Raw genomic sequence first — 17,721 nt, 5'->3', positions numbered from 1 at the left:
TTCTACACCCCCAACCGACACCCTTCTACACCCCCAACTGACTAACACCCTTCTACACCCCCCAACTGACTAACACTATTCTACACCCCAACTGACTAACACTATTCTACACCCCCCAACTGACTAACACTATTCTACACCCCCAACCGACACCCTTCTACACCCCCAACTGACTAACACCCTTGACTAACACTATTCTACCCCCCAACTGACTAACACTATTCTACACCCCCAACTGACTAACACTATTCTACACCCCCCAACTGACTGACACTATTCTACACCCCCAACTGACTAACACCCTTCTACACCCCCAACTGACTAACACCCTTCTACACCCCCCAACTGACTAACACTATTCTACACCCCCAACTGACTAACACTGATTCTACACCCCCAACTGACTAACACTATTCTACACCCCCAACTGACTAACACTATTCTACACCCCCAACTGACTAACACTATTCTACACCCCCAACCGACACCCTTCTACACCCCCAACCGACACCCTTCTACACCCCCAACCGAACACCCTTCTACACCCCCAACCGACACCCTTCTACACCCCCAACTGACTGACACTATTCTACACCCCCAACCGACATCCTTCTACACCCCCAACCGACACCCTTCTACACCCCCAACTGACTAACACCCTTCTACACCCCCAACTGACTAACACTATTCTACACCCCCCAACTGACTAACACTATTCTACACCCCCAACCGACACCCTTCTACACCCCCAACTGACTAACACCCTTCTACACCCCCCAACTGACTAACACTATTCTACACCCCCAACTGACTAACACTATTCTACACCCCCAACTGACTGACACTATTCTACACCCCCAACTGACTAACACCCTTCTACACCCCCAACTGACTAACACCCTTCTACACCCCCCCCAACTGACTAACACTATTCTACACCCCCAACTGACTAACACTATTCTACACCCCCAACTGACTAACACTATTCTACACCCCCAACTGACTAACACTATTCTACACCCCCAACTGACTAACACTATTCTACACCCCCAACCGACACCCTTCTACACCCCCAACCGACACCCTTATCACTATCTACACCCCCAACCGACACCCTTCTACACCCCCAACCGACACCCTTCTACACCCCCAACTGACTGACACTATTCTACACCCCCAACCGACATCCTTCTACACCCCCAACCGACACCCTTCTACACCCCCAACTGACTAACACCCTTCTACACCCCCAACTGACTAACACTATTCTACACCCCCAACTGACTAACACTATTCTACACCCCCAACTGACTAACACTATTCTACACCCCCAACTGACTAACACTATTCTACACCCCCAACTGACGACACCTACACCCCAACTGACTCTACACCCCCAACTGACTAACACCTACACCCCCAACTTCTACACCCCCCAACTGACTAACACTATTCTACACCCCCAACTGACTAACACTATTCTACACCCCCTATTCAACTGACTAACACTATTCTACACCCCCAACCGACACACCCCCAACCGACACCCTTCTACACCCCCAACTGACTAACACCCTTCTACACCCCCAACTGACTGACTAACACTATTCTACACCCCCAACTGACTAACACCCTTCTACACCCCCAACTGACTGACACTATTCTACACCCCCAACCGACTACACTATTCTACACCCCCAACTGACTACACACCCCAACTGACTAACACCCTTCTACACCCCCAACCGACTATTCTACACCCCCAACTGACTACCCCCAACTGACTAACACTTCTACACCCCCAACTGACTAACACTATTCTACACCCCCAACTGACTAACACTATTCTACACCCCCAACTGACTGACACTATTCTACACCCCCAACTGACTAACACCCTTCTACACCCCCAACCCGACACCCTTCTACACCCCCAACTGACTAACACTATTCTACACCCCCAACTGACTGACACCCTTCTACACCCCCAACTGACTAACACTATTCTACACCCCCCAACTGACTAACACTATTCTACACCCCCAACTGACTAACACTATTCTACACCCCCCAACTGACTAACACTATTCTACACCCCCCAACTGACTAACACTATTCTACACCCCCAACTGACTAACACTATTCTACACCCCCAACTGACTAACACTATTCTACACCCCCAACTGACTAACACTATTCTACACCCCCAACTGACTAACACTATTCTACACCCCCCAACTGACTAACACTATTCTACACCCCCAACTGACTAACACTATTCTACACCCCCAACTGACTAACACTATTCTACACCCCCAACTGACTAACACTATTCTACACCCCCAACTGACACCCTTCTACACCCCCAACTGACTAACACTATTCCCCCCAACTTCTACACCCCCAACCGACACCCTTCTACACCCCCAACCGACACCCTTCTACACCCCCAACTGACTGACACTATTCTACACCCCCAACCGACATCCTTCTACACCCCCAACCGACACCCTTCTACACCCCCAACTGACTAACACCCTTCTACACCCCCAACTGACTAACACTATTCTACACCCCCAACTGACTAACACTATTCTACACCCCCAACCGACACCCTTCTACACCCCCAACTGACTAACACCCTTCTACACCCCCAACTGACTAACACTATTCTACACCCCCAACTGACTAACACTATTCTACACCCCCCAACTGACTGACACTATTCTACACCCCCAACTGACTAACACCCTTCTACACCCCCAACTGACTAACACCCTTCTACACCCCCAACTGACTAACACTATTCTACACCCCCAACTGACTAACACTATTCTACACCCCCAACTGACTAACACTATTCTACACCCCCAACTGACTAACACTATTCTACACCCCCAACTGACTAACACTATTCTACACCCCCAACCGACACCCTTCTACACCCCAACCGACACCCTTCTACACCCCCAACCGACACCCTTCTACACCCCCAACTGACTGACACTATTCTACACCCCCAACTGACTGACACTATTCTACACCCCCAACCGACATCCTTCTACACCCCCAACCGACACCCTTCTACACCCCCAACTGACTAACACCCTTCTACACCCCCCAACTGACTAACACTATTCTACACCCCCAACTGACTAACACTATTCTACACCCCCAACTGACTAACACTATTCTACACCCCCAACCGACACCCTTCTACACCCCCAACTGACTAACACCCTTCTACACCCCCCAACTGACTAACACTATTCTACACCCCCCAACTGACTAACACTATTCTACACCCCCCAACTGACTAACACTATTCTACACCCCAACCGACACCCTTCTACACCCCCAACTGACTAACACCCTTCTACACCCCCAACTGACTAACACTATTCTACACCCCCCAACTGACTAACACTATTCTACACCCCCAACCGACTGACACTATTCTACACCCCCAACCGACACCCTTCTACACCCCCAACTGACTAACACTATTCTACACCCCCCAACTGACTAACACTATTCTACACCCCCAACTGACTAACACTATTCTACACCCCCAACTGACTAACACTATTCTACACCCCCCAACTGACTGACACTATTCTACACCCCCAACTGACTAACACCCTTCTACACCCCCAACTGACTAACACCCTTCTACACCCCCCAACTGACTAACACTATTCTACACCCCCAACTGACTAACACTATTCTACACCCCAACTGACTAACACTATTCTACACCCCAACTGACTAACACTATTCTACACCCCCAACCGACTAACACTATTCTACACCCCCAACCGACACCCTTCTACACCCCCAACCGACACCCTTCTACACCCCCAACCGACACCCTTCTACACCCCCAACCGACACCCTTCTACACCCCCAACTGACTGACACTATTCTACACCCCCAACCGACATCCTTCTACACCCCAACCGACACCCTTCTACACCCCCAACTGACTAACACCCTTCTACACCCCCAACTGACTAACACTATTCTACACCCCCAACTGACTAACACTATTCTACACCCCCAACCGACACCCTTCTACACCCCAACTGACTAACACCCTTCTACACCCCCAACTGACTAACACTATTCTACACCCCCAACTGACTAACACTATTCTACACCCCCAACTGACTGACACTATTCTACACCCCCAACTGACTAACACCCTTCTACACCCCCAACTGACTAACACCCTTCTACACCCCCCAACTGACTAACACTATTCTACACCCCCAACTGACTAACACTATTCTACACCCCAACTGACTAACACTATTCTACACCCCCAACTGACTAACACTATTCTACACCCCCAACTGACTAACACTATTCTACACCCCCAACCGACACCCTTCTACACCCCCAACCGACACCCTTCTACACCCCCAACCGACACCCTTCTACACCCCCAACCGACACCCTTCTACACCCCCAACTGACTGACACTATTCTACACCCCCAACCGACATCCTTCTACACCCCCAACCGACACCCTTCTACACCCCCAACTGACTAACACCCTTCTACACCCCCAACTGACTAACACTATTCTACACCCCCAACTGACTAACACTATTCTACACCCCCAACCGACACCCTTCTACACCCCCAACTGACTAACACCCTTCTACACCCCCCAACTGACTAACACTATTCTACACCCCCAACTGACTAACACTATTCTACACCCCCAACTGACTGACACTATTCTACACCCCCAACTGACTAACACCCTTCTACACCCCCAACTGACTAACACCCTTCTACACCCCCCAACTGACTAACACTATTCTACACCCCCAACTGACTAACACTATTCTACACCCCCAACTGACTAACACTATTCTACACCCCCAACTGACTAACACTATTCTACACCCCCAACTGACTAACACTATTCTACACCCCCAACCGACACCCTTCTACACCCCCAACCGACACCCTTCTACACCCCCAACCGACACCCTTCTACACCCCCAACCGACACCCTTCTACACCCCCAACTGACTGACACTATTCTACACCCCCAACCGACATCCTTCTACACCCCCAACCGACACCCTTCTACACCCCCAACTGACTAACACCCTTCTACACCCCCCAACTGACTAACACTATTCTACACCCCCAACTGACTAACACTATTCTACACCCCCAACTGACTAACACTATTCTACACCCCCAACCGACACCCTTCTACACCCCCAACTGACTAACACCCTTCTACACCCCCAACTGACTAACACTATTCTACACCCCCAACTGACTAACACTATTCTACACCCCCCAACTGACTAACACTATTCTACACCCCCAACCGACACCCTTCTACACCCCCAACTGACTAACACCCTTCTACACCCCCAACTGACTAACACTATTCTACACCCCCCAACTGACTAACACTATTCTACACCCCCAACCGACTGACACTATTCTACACCCCCAACCGACACCCTTCTACACCCCCAACTGACTAACACTATTCTACACCCCCCAACTGACTAACACTATTCTACACCCCCCAACTGACTAACACTATTCTACACCCCCAACTGACTAACACTATTCTACACCCCCCAACTGACTGACACTATTCTACACCCCCAACTGACTAACACCCTTCTACACCCCCAACCGACACCCTTCTACACCCCCAACTGACTAACACCCTTCTAATAATAATAATAATATGCCATTTAGCAGACGCTTTTATCCAAAGCGACTTACAGTCATGTGTGCATACATTGTACGTATGGGTGGTCCCGGGAATCGAACCCACTACCCTGGCGTTACAAGCGCCATGCTCTACCAACTGAGCTACACCCCCAACTGACTGACACCCTTCTACACCCCCAACTGACTAACACTATTCTACACCCCCCAACTGACTAACACTATTCTACACCCCCCCAACTGACTAACACTATTCTACACCCCCCAACTGACTAACACTATTCTACACCCCCAACTGACTAACACTATTCTACACCCCCAACTGACTAACACTATTCTACACCCCCAACTGACTAACACTATTCTACACCCCCAACTGACTAACACTATTCTACACCCCCAACTGACTGACACTATTCTACACCCCCAACAGACACCCTTCTACACCCCAACTGACTAACACCCTTCTACACCCCCAACTGACTAACACTATTCTACACCCCCAACTGACTGACACTATTCTACACCCCCAACTGACTAACACTATTCTACACCCCCCAACTGACTGACACTATTCTACACCCCCCAACTGACTGACACTATTCTACACCCCAACTGACTGACACTATTCTACACCCCCAACTGACTAACACTATTCTACACCCCCAACTGACTGACACTATTCTACACCCCCAACTGACTGACACTATTCTACACCCCCAACTGACTGACACTATTCTACACCCCCAACTGACTAACACCCTTCTACACCCCAACCGACACCCTTCTACACCCCCAACTGACTAACACCCTTCTACACCCCCAACTGACTGACACCCTTCTACACCCCCAACTGACTAACACTATTCTACACCCCCCAACTGACTAACACTATTCTACACCCCCAACTGACTAACACTATTCTACACCCCCCAACTGACTAACACTATTCTACACCCCCAACTGACTAACACTATTCTACACCCCCCAACTGACTAACACTATTCTACACCCCCAACTGACTAACACTATTCTACACCCCCCAACTGACTAACACTATTCTACACCCCCAACTGACTAACACTATTCTACACCCCCCAACTGACTAACACTATTCTACACCCCCCAACTGACTAACACTATTCTACACCCCCAACTGACTAACACTATTCTACACCCCCAACTGACTAACACTATTCTACACCTCCCAACTGACTAACACTATTCTACACCCCCCAACTGACTGACACTATTCTACACCCCCAACAGACACCCTTCTACACCCCCAACTGACTAACACTATTCTACACCCCCCAACTGACTGACACTATTCTACACCCCCAACAGACACCCTTCTACACCCCCAACTGACTAACACCCTTCTACACCCCCAACTGACTGACACTATTCTACACCCCCCAACTGACTGACACTATTCTACACCCCCAACTGACTGACACTATTCTACACCCCCCAACTGACTGACACTATTCTACACCCCCAACTGACTGACACTATTCTACACCCCCAACTGACTGACACTATTCTACACCCCCAACTGACTGACACTATTCTACACCCCCAACTGACTAACACTATTTTACACCCCCAACTGACTGACACTATTCTACACCCCCCAACTGAGTAACACTATTTTACACCCCCAACTGACTGACACTATTCTACACCCCCAACTGACTGACACTATTTTACACCCCCCAACTGACTAACACTATTTTACACCCCCAACTGACTGACACTATTCTACACCCCCAACAGACACCCTTCTACACCCCCAACTGACTAACACCCCCAACTGACTAACACTATTCTACACCCCCAACTGACTGACACTATTCTACACCCCCCAACTGACTAACACTATTCTACACCCCCCAACTGACTGACACTATTCTACACCCCCCAACTGACTGACACTATTCTACACCCCCCAACTGAGTAACACTCTACCAGTAAGGATTTCAGAACACACACATACTGCATTCATTAGTAGTAGAAAAAAAAGCTTATGTACCGCTTACGAATTGGTTGTGTATGGGTTATGTATGGGTTATGTATGGGTTATGCATGGGTTATGCATGGGTTATGAATGGGTTATGAATGGGTTATGAATGGGTTATGAATGAGTTATGAATGGGTTATGAATGGGTTGTGTATGGGTTATGTATGGGTTATGAATGGGTTATGAATGGGTTATGTATGGGTTATGCATGGGTTATGAATGAGTTATGAATGGGTTATGAATGGGTTATGAATGAGTTATGAATGGGTTATGAATGGGTTGTGTATGGGTTATGTATGGGTTATGAATGGGTTATGAATGGGTTATGTATGGGTTATGTATGGGTTATGTATGGGTTATGTGTTATAAAGTCCCTTTTGTAGGTAGGTACCTTTCAACAGTACAGTGACTGTTCCACTGGATGTCATAAGGTGAATGCACCAATTTGTAAGTCGCTCTGGATAAGAGCGTCTGCTAAATGACGTAAATGTAAATGTAAATATATTGACCCGTTCTTGGCAGTGCATGGTAATACCAGTATGTGACCTACCCATGTCATAGCTGGACCACCAGGGTCTGTGACAGCCTCGTAGAACTCCAGGTCATTTCTCCTGACCTCAGGGGTCATAGGTAGACCCAGGGGATAGCCTAGCATCACTGTGTCAGCCTGCTTCACGAATTGTCCTGGGAGAAAAAGTCAAAATAAAAATGAAAAATCGGAGACTCAAAGACAGTGCATGTGTTACCTTATCTAACATCACACCTTTAAACAGACAACTAAGTGACCGTGTGGGCGGTGGGGGAAACACTCGCCTTTTTTGTAGCCGTCAAATTCAGGATGATATTTCTGCTTCTGATCGAAAGGGATTTTGATCTTGTCTGCTACCTGCTGCCACTCCCGAGGAGCAGGGTACTTCAGCAGGGCAGCCAACTCCACAGCGAACTCCAGACTGGGTAAGAGATGAGAAACAATGTACTTGATGTTATCATTTACAATGTTTTCCATAGACTTAGGAAAAAATAAAAAATAAAAGCCTGGATGTGGAACGACTTTGGCTTCCACATGAATAAGGTCTATGGAAAATAAGGTGAGATTGGGAAATAGCTGATTGGGGGGGGGTATCCTACGATGCATGTTTGGGGAAATAGCCACGTAATTGGGACGGCAGGTAGTCTAGCGGTTAATAGCGTTGGGCCAGTAACTGAAAGGTCGCTGGTTCGATTCCGTGAGCCGACTAAGTGAAAAGTATGTTGATTTGCCTTTGAGCAAGGCATTTAACCCTAATTGCTCCTATAAGTCTCTGATCTGTTAAAATGTAAACATTACTTTGGCCACTCTACCATAAAGGCCTGCTTGTTGGAGTGCTGCAGAGATGGTTGTCCTTCTGGAAGGTTCTCCCATCTCCACAGAGGAACGCTGAAGCACTGTCAGAGTGACCATCGGGTTCTTGGTCACCTCCCTGACCCAGGCCCTTCTCCCACAATTGCTAAGTTTGGCCGGGCGGCCAGCTCTAGGAAGAGTCATGGTGGTTCCAAACTTCTTCAATTTAAGAATGATGGAGGCCACTATGTTCTTGTGGACCTTCAATGCTGCAGACATTTTTTGGTACCCTTCCCCAGATCTGTGCCTCAACACAATACTGTCTTGGAGCTCTACGGACAATTCCTTCAATCTCATGGTTTTTGCTTTGAGATGCGCTATCAACTATGGGACCTTATATAGACAGGTGTGTGCCTTTCCAAATCATGTCCAATCAATTGAATTTACCACAGGTGGACTCCAATCAAGTTGTCGAAACATCTCAAGGACGATCAATGGAAACAGGATGCACCTGAGCTCAATTTTAAGTCTCATAGCAAAGGGTCTGAATACTTATGTAAAACTATTACTGTTTTTTTTTGTGTTTGTTTTTTTCCCAAAAATGTCTAAAAACCTGTTTTCGCTTTGTCATTATGGTTTATTGTGTTTAGATTGATGAGGAACTTGTTTTAATTAATCTATTTTAGAATAAGTCTGTAACGTAACAGATTGGGGAATAGGTCAGGGGCTCTGAATACTTTCTGAACGCCCTGTAGCTTCGTATGACACCCCTCTGGTACCTGAACTTGGCCACAGTGTTTGTGTACACCGAGTTGTTGACGTTGTAGTAATACTCATCAGGGGGCATGACACCTGGCAGAAAACAGAGATACTTTGGTAAATGTCTTGCATACTCGTGTTTACTCAAGCAACAGGGTTGCTACGACCAATAAGCTAAATAGCTTACCTAGTGTGCTTGACAACGAAATCAGTTGCAATACATTTGTCATTTAACAGACCGCTCTTATCCAGAGTGGATTCATTTTAAGATGGCCCCCGGGTGAGATAACTACAGGTGAGACAACTGAATATCACAGTCATAGTAAGTACATTTTAACCTCAAACTAGCTATCACTAAAGTTAGTACTAGCAATAAGCTGGCATGACGATTTCTAAACAACATGTTTACGGAGTGTCCCTTTACCTAATATGTGGTAGTTCTGTTCTTCAGCGCTCCAGGTTACCCTGGAAACCCAGTAATCAGCCACGCCCCAAATCACTTCGCTGCCACGCCCCTCTGTGAACATAGACATGTCCTAGAAGAGAGACAGGCTGCAGGTCTTTAAAGTGTAGGCGATATGGTGGAAGCAGCTTATACCTTTGCCGACCTTTCAGATCAGAAAATAACTAGACCCAAATGAGAAGCGCTAGGGAGCCGGCTGTGAATGTAGATGACTGGCCTAGACCATACCCGTGTGAGGTAGTGTTGGGGTCAGGTGTTACCTGTGTGAGGTAGAGGTAGTGTTGGGGTTAGGTGTTACCCGTGTGAGGTAGTGTTGGGGTCAGGTGTTACCTGTGTGAGGTAGAGGTAGTGTTGGGGTTAGGTGTTACCTGTGTGAGGTAGTGTTGGGGTCAGGTGTTACCTGTGTGAGGTAGAGGTAGTGTTGGGGTTAGGTGTTACCTGTGTGAGGTAGTGTTGGGGTCAGGTGTTACCTGTGTGAGGTAGAGGTAGTGTTGGTCAGGTGTTACCTGTGTGAGGTAGAGGTAGTGTTGGGGTCAGGTGTTACCTGTGTGAGGTAGAGGTAGTGTTGGGGTCAGGTGTTACCTGTGTGAGGTAGAGGTAGTGTTGGGGTTAGGTGTTACCTGTGTGAGGTAGAGGTAGTGTTGGGGTCAGGTGTTACCTGTGTGAGGTAGAGGTAGTGTTGGGGTCAGGTGTTACCTGTGTGAGGTAGAGGTAGTGTTGGGGTTAGGTGTTACCTGTGTGAGGTAGAGGTAGTGTTGGGGTTAGGTGTTACCTGTGTGAGGTAGAGGTAGTGTTGGGGTCAGGTGTTACCTGTGTGAGGTAGAGGTAGTGTTGGGGTCAGGTGTTACCTGTGTGAGGTAGAGGTAGTGTTGGGGTTAGGTGTTACCTGTGTGAGGTAGTGTTGGGGTCAGGTGTTACCTGTGTGAGGTAGAGGTAGTGTTGGGGTTAGGTGTTACCTGTGTGAGGTAGTGTTGGGGTCAGGTGTTACCTGTGTGAGGTAGAGGTAGTGTTGGTCAGGTGTTACCTGTGTGAGGTAGAGGTAGTGTTGGGGTCAGGTGTTACCTGTGTGAGGTAGAGGTAGTGTTGGGGTCAGGTGTTACCTGTGTGAGGTAGAGGTAGTGTTGGGGTTAGGTGTTACCTGTGTGAGGTAGAGGTAGTGTTGGGGTCAGGTGTTACCTGTGTGAGGTAGAGGTAGTGTTGGGGTCAGGTGTTACCTGTGTGAGGTAGAGGTAGTGTTGGGGTTAGGTGTTACCTGTGTGAGGTAGAGGTAGTGTTGGGGTTAGGTGTTACCTGTGTGAGGTAGAGGTAGTGTTGGGGTCAGGTGTTACCTGTGTGAGGTAGAGGTAGTGTTGGGGTCAGGTGTTACCTGTGTGAGGTAGAGGTAGTGCTGGAAGGCCAGAGTAACATCTCCGTTGATGTGGATCTCTTGTTGTCCGTATATATCTTCAGGACACACCTCCCTCCCTGACACAGCACTTTCCCACGGGAACTTTAGTCCCTGTTAGGAGGACAACAAAATATCTCTTTCATCAGAACAGAACACACTGACCCACATACACTATAATACACTACACTACAAACACAACACACCACACTACAAACACAACACTACACACTATAAACATACACTACACACCACCACACACTACAAACACTAAACTACACACACTACAAACACAACACTACACACTATAAACATACACTACACACCACCACACACTACAAACACTAAACTACACACACTACAAACACATCACACCTATAAGTACAGCGAGGGAAGACATTTTTAGTGTGTGATGCCTGATCCTGTGGGACCACTAACAGTGTCTTCAGAAACTATTCACACCTCTTGACTTTTTCCACATCGTTGTTGTTGTTGTTGTTTACAGCCTGAATTTAAAATGGATTAAATGTAGGATGTTGTGTCACTGGTCTACACACAAAACCCCATAATCTTTACAAATGAATAAAAATGCCTTGAGTCAATAAGTGTTCAAACCGTTTGTCAGGAGTAAACAAAGTGCTTAACAAGTCACATAATACGTGTCATGGACTCACTCTGTGTTCAATAATAGTGGTTAACATGATTTTACAATGACTACCTCATCTCTGTACCCCACACATACAGTTATCAGTAAGGTCCCTCATCTCTGTACCCCCACACATACAGTTATCAGTAAGGTCCCTCATCTCTGTACCCCACACATACAATTATCTGTAAGGTCCCTCATCTCTGTACCCCACACATACAATTATCTGTAAGGTCCCTCATCTCTGTACCCCAAACATACAGTTATCTGTAAGGTCCCTCATCTCTGTACCCCACACATACAGTTATCAGTAAGGTCCCTCATCTCTGTACCCCAAACATACAATTATCTGTAAGGTCCCTCATCTCTGTACCCCACACATACAATTATCTGTAAAGTCCCTCATCTCTGTACCCCCACACATACAGTTATCAGTAAGGTCCCTCATCTCTGTACCCCACACATACAATTATCTGTAAGGTCCCTCATCTCTGTACCCCACACATACAGTTATCAGTAAGGTCCCTCATCTCTGTACCCCACACATACAATTATCTGTAAGGTCCCTCATCTCTGTACCCCACACATACAATTATCAGTAAGGTCCCTCATCTCTGTACCCCACACATACAATTATCTGTAAAGTCCCTCATCTCTGTACCCCCACACATACAGTTATCAGTAAGGTCCCTCATCTCTGTACCCCACACATACAATTATCTGTAAGGTCCCTCATCTCTGTACCCCCACACATACAGTTATCTGTAAGGTCCCTCAGTCGAGCAGTGAATTTCAAACAGATTCAACCACAAAGACCAGGGAGGTTTTCCACTGCCTTGTAAAGAAGGGCACCGATTGGTAGATGGGTAATACTAAAACAACAAACAAATCAGACATTGAATATCTCTTTCAGCATGGTGACGTTATTAATTACACTTGGGATGGAGTATCAATACTGTGTGTAGATAGGTGACAAATACAAATCTATTTCATCCATTTTGAATTCAGGATGTAACAACAGGTGGAGGTGTGTGTGAATACTTCCTGGCAAGGTCTGTGTTCACACGACACTCAACAACACACAGTATGACCGAGATACAGGTGTCTACGTGAAGATCCTATAGTCACTATACTGTACCTAAAAATATAGAAAATAAATCAAATCAAATGTATTTATAAAGCCCTTCGTACATCAGCTGATATCTCAAAGTGCTGTACAGAAACCCCAGCCTAAAACCCCAAACAGCAAGCAATGCAGGTGTAGAAGCACGGTGGCTAGGAAAAACTCCCTAGAAAGGCCAAAACCTAGGAAGAAACCTAGAGAGGAACCAGGCTATGTGGGGTGGCCAGTCCTCTTCACACAATATGACACCAAATATAGAACTGGCAGCCAGATGATCACTGTGAGGCCTGACTGTGAATAGGGAGTGTGTGAACACATCAGAGAGACGCCTGTACCTTGTAGCCTTGCTTCTCAGCATTGTCCTTAGCGCCATCTACTGTCCTCACCCGGTACTCAAGCACGGCCCGTGCCAACTGAGGGTAGAAGAGACCAATACTGGGGTACATCCAAGTGTCCTACACAGGGAGACAGAGGGCGAGGGACATTTCAGTCACACTAAAGGACACGGGTTCAGTAGGTAGAGGTTAGCCTAACACAACGAACCCTCTCCTTGAATACAGCCAGTTCCACTTATGTGTTGTAATCCAGTACACCCGATGGGTCAACTAACCACCTTTCCCTTCATTAGATACATCGTGAAATAAACAGAACATTGTCCTCACCTGGTCCCAGAACACATGTCCCCAGTAGTCTTGCCCTGAGCCCCGTTAGACAATCCTCCAGGACTGACGCCGCGAAATGACCGGGCGCCTCGTGCAACGAAGGGAAGGCACTGAGCAGGTAGAACATGCAGCCAATCAGAGCCCTGCTCAGGTCGTCTGGACCAGTCAGCTCCAGGGTGCTGCCCGCCCACAGCTCCTCCCACGCCCGGAGGTGCGAGGGACGAAGGTTCCCATTGGCCATCAGCTCCAGAGCTGTTAACATGTTTACGCTTTGCCATGACAAGTTTCTTTCTTTTTTTATTGGTAAAAAACATAAACAATAATATGTCCAATATACTGTATCCCCACTTAGAAGTATACATTAAAACACTTGTGTCCAAAGTGGTCCTAGATGATAAAACCAAATAAAACATCTAATTATGTACCCACTGTGCTACACCTATATCACTACTACACCTATATCACTACTACACCTATATCACTACTACACCTATATCACTACTACACCTCCATCACTACTACACCTCCATCACTACTACACCTCCATCACTACTACACCTCCATCACTACTACACCTCCATCACTACTACACATACTACACCTATATCACTACTACACTACTACACCTATATCACTACTACACATACTACACCTATATCACTACTACACCTATATCACTACTACACATACTACACCTATATCACTACTACACCTATATCACTACTACACCTATATCACTACTACACTACTACACCTATATCACTACTACACTACTACACCTATATCACTACTACACTACTACACCTATATCACTACTACACTACTACACCTATATCACTACTACAGCTATATCACTACTACACCTATATCACTACTACACCTATATCACTACTACACATACTACACCTATATCACTACTACACTACTACACCTATATCACTACTACACCTATATCACTACTACACCTATATCACCACTACACCTATATCACCACTACACCTATATCACTACTACACCTACATCACTACTACACCTACCTCACTACTACACCTACATCACTACTACACATACTACACCTCCATCACTACTACACCTCCATCACTACTACACCTCCATCACTACTACACCTCCATCACTACTACACCTCCATCACTACTACACCTCCATCACTACTACACCTCCATCACTACTACACCTCCATCACTACTACACCTCCATCACTACTACACCTACATCACTACTACACCTACATCACTACTACACCTATATGCCACACCTCTTGTATCACTACTACACTACACCTATATCACTACTACACCTATATCACTACTACATCTACTATACTACTACACCTATATCACTACTACACCTATATCACCACTACACCTATATCACTCCTACACCTATATCACTACTACACTACTACACCTATATCACTACTACACCTATATCACTACTACACCTATATCACTACTACACCTATATCACTACTACACCTACCTCACTACTACACCTACCTCACTACTACACCTACCTCACTACTACACATACTACACCTATATCACTACTACACCTCCATCACTACTACACTACTACACCTCCATCACTACTACACTACTACACCTCCATCACTACTACACCTCCATCACTACTACACCTCCATCACTACTACACCTCCATCACTACTACACCTCCATCACTACTACACCTATATATCACTACTACACCTACATCACTACTACACCTACATCACTACTACACCTACATCACTACTACACCTACATCACTACTACACCTACATCACTACTACACTACTACACCTACATCACTACTACACTACTACACCTATATCACTACTACACCTATATATCACTACTACACTACTACACCTATATATCACTACTACACCTACATCACTACTACACCTACATCACTACTACACCTACATCACTACTACACTACTACACCTATATCACTACTACACCTACATCACTACTACACTACTACACCTACATCACTACTACACTACTACACCTACATCACTACTACACTACTACACCTACATCACTACTACACTACTACACCTACATCACTACTACACCTACATCACTACTACACCTATATATCACTACTACACCTATATATCACTACTACACCTATATATCACTACTACACCTATATATCACTACTACACTACTACACCTATATCACTACTACACTACTACACCTATATGCTCCAGTTTCAACTGTTCTGCCTTACTATTATTCAACCATGCTGGTCATTTATGAACATTTGAACATCTTGGCCACGTTCTGTTATAATCTCCACCCGGCACAGCCAGAAGAGGACTGGCCACCCCACATATGCTCTCTAATTCTCTCTTTCTTTCTCTCTCGGAGGACCTGAGCCCTAGGACCGTGCCCCAGGACTACCTGACATGATGGCTCCTTGCTGTCCCCAGTCCACCTGACTGTGCTGCTGCTCCAGTTTCAACTGTTCTGCCTTATTATTATTTGACCATGCTGGTCATTTATGAACATTTGAACATCTTGGTCATGTTCTGTTATAATCTACCCGGCACAGCCAGAAGAGGACTGGCCACCCCCACAGCCCGGTTCCCTCTCTAGGTTTCTTCCTAGGTTTTGGCCTTTCTAGGGAGTTTTTCCTAGCCACCGTGCTTTTACACCTGCATTGTTTGCTGTTTGGGGTTTTAGGCTGGGTTTCTGTACAGCACTTTGAGATATCAGCTGATGTACGAAGGGCTATATAAATAAATTTGATTTGATTTGATTTGATATATCACTACTACACCTACATCACTACTACACCTATATGCCACACCTCTTGTCATAACAAGCCTCAGTCCGACATGTCCCACTAGATGTACCGCAGCGGAGACCTCAGCTGCAACTTCATCAAGTTAGTCTTCATCATTATGTGACGCAGGAGGATAGTTGAGCTCACTCCCTTTTCTTTACCTGTGTCAGTAGTGAGCCTGTACGCTGTCCTGACTGCCGCCACCGCCACTCACGAACCCCCAGCGGGACTGGGCCTGGTCGGGCAGCAGGGTAAGGGAAGGGGTGATGGGGGTCCAGACGATGTGGACGCTGGGACAGACGCCACCAGAGACCTCAGCCGTGGTGGTCTGGCCCTGGATGTAACTAGGGAAGGAAAAGGGTGATTGTGAGCTGAGCTGAATGCTGGGGACTTTTGTATTAGAAAGGTCCAATGCAGCAGTTTTGATCTCAATATAAAATAATTTCTGGGTAACAATTAAGTACCTTACTGTGATTGTTTTAATTTAAAATTATTTAAAAAAGAAACAAAAGTATCTTGTTAGCAAAGAGCAATTTCTCAAGCAATAATTTTTCTTAAGACTGTCTGGGAGTGGTCTGAGTGGGGAGGGGAAAACTGAAACCAGCTATGTTATTATTGAGAGGTTCATTATCATCATTATTACATCATTATCATCTGTATCAGCATTATCATTATCATCATTGTTACATCATTATTATCATCTATATCATCATCATTATCGTCATAAGCTATATCATCATTATTACATCATTATCATCATTGTCATCTATTTCAGCATTATCATTATCATCATTGTCATCATCTATA

At 46.2% G+C, this 17,721-nt stretch overlaps 1 non-coding gene and 1 pseudogene across 1 annotated transcript; both read right to left on the bottom strand.

Annotated features, from left to right (window-relative positions):
- Positions 1 to 5,793: 5,793 nt before the first annotated feature.
- On the bottom strand, positions 5,794 to 5,869 carry trnat-ugu. Its single transcript has one exon. It is a non-coding gene; the product is annotated as a tRNA-Thr (tRNA).
- A 2,278-nt stretch (positions 5,870 to 8,147) lies between these two features.
- The window catches only part of LOC123994785, a 20,805-nt pseudogene continuing 11,231 nt past the window's right edge, over positions 8,148 to 17,721 (bottom strand).

This window comes from Oncorhynchus gorbuscha, linkage group LG01 (genome assembly GCF_021184085.1).
Source record: "Oncorhynchus gorbuscha isolate QuinsamMale2020 ecotype Even-year linkage group LG01, OgorEven_v1.0, whole genome shotgun sequence".
Taxonomy (NCBI): Eukaryota; Metazoa; Chordata; class Actinopteri; order Salmoniformes; family Salmonidae; genus Oncorhynchus; species Oncorhynchus gorbuscha.
Note: the sequence above shows the minus strand (reverse complement) of the source record. Positions and strands in the feature narration are given on the sequence as shown.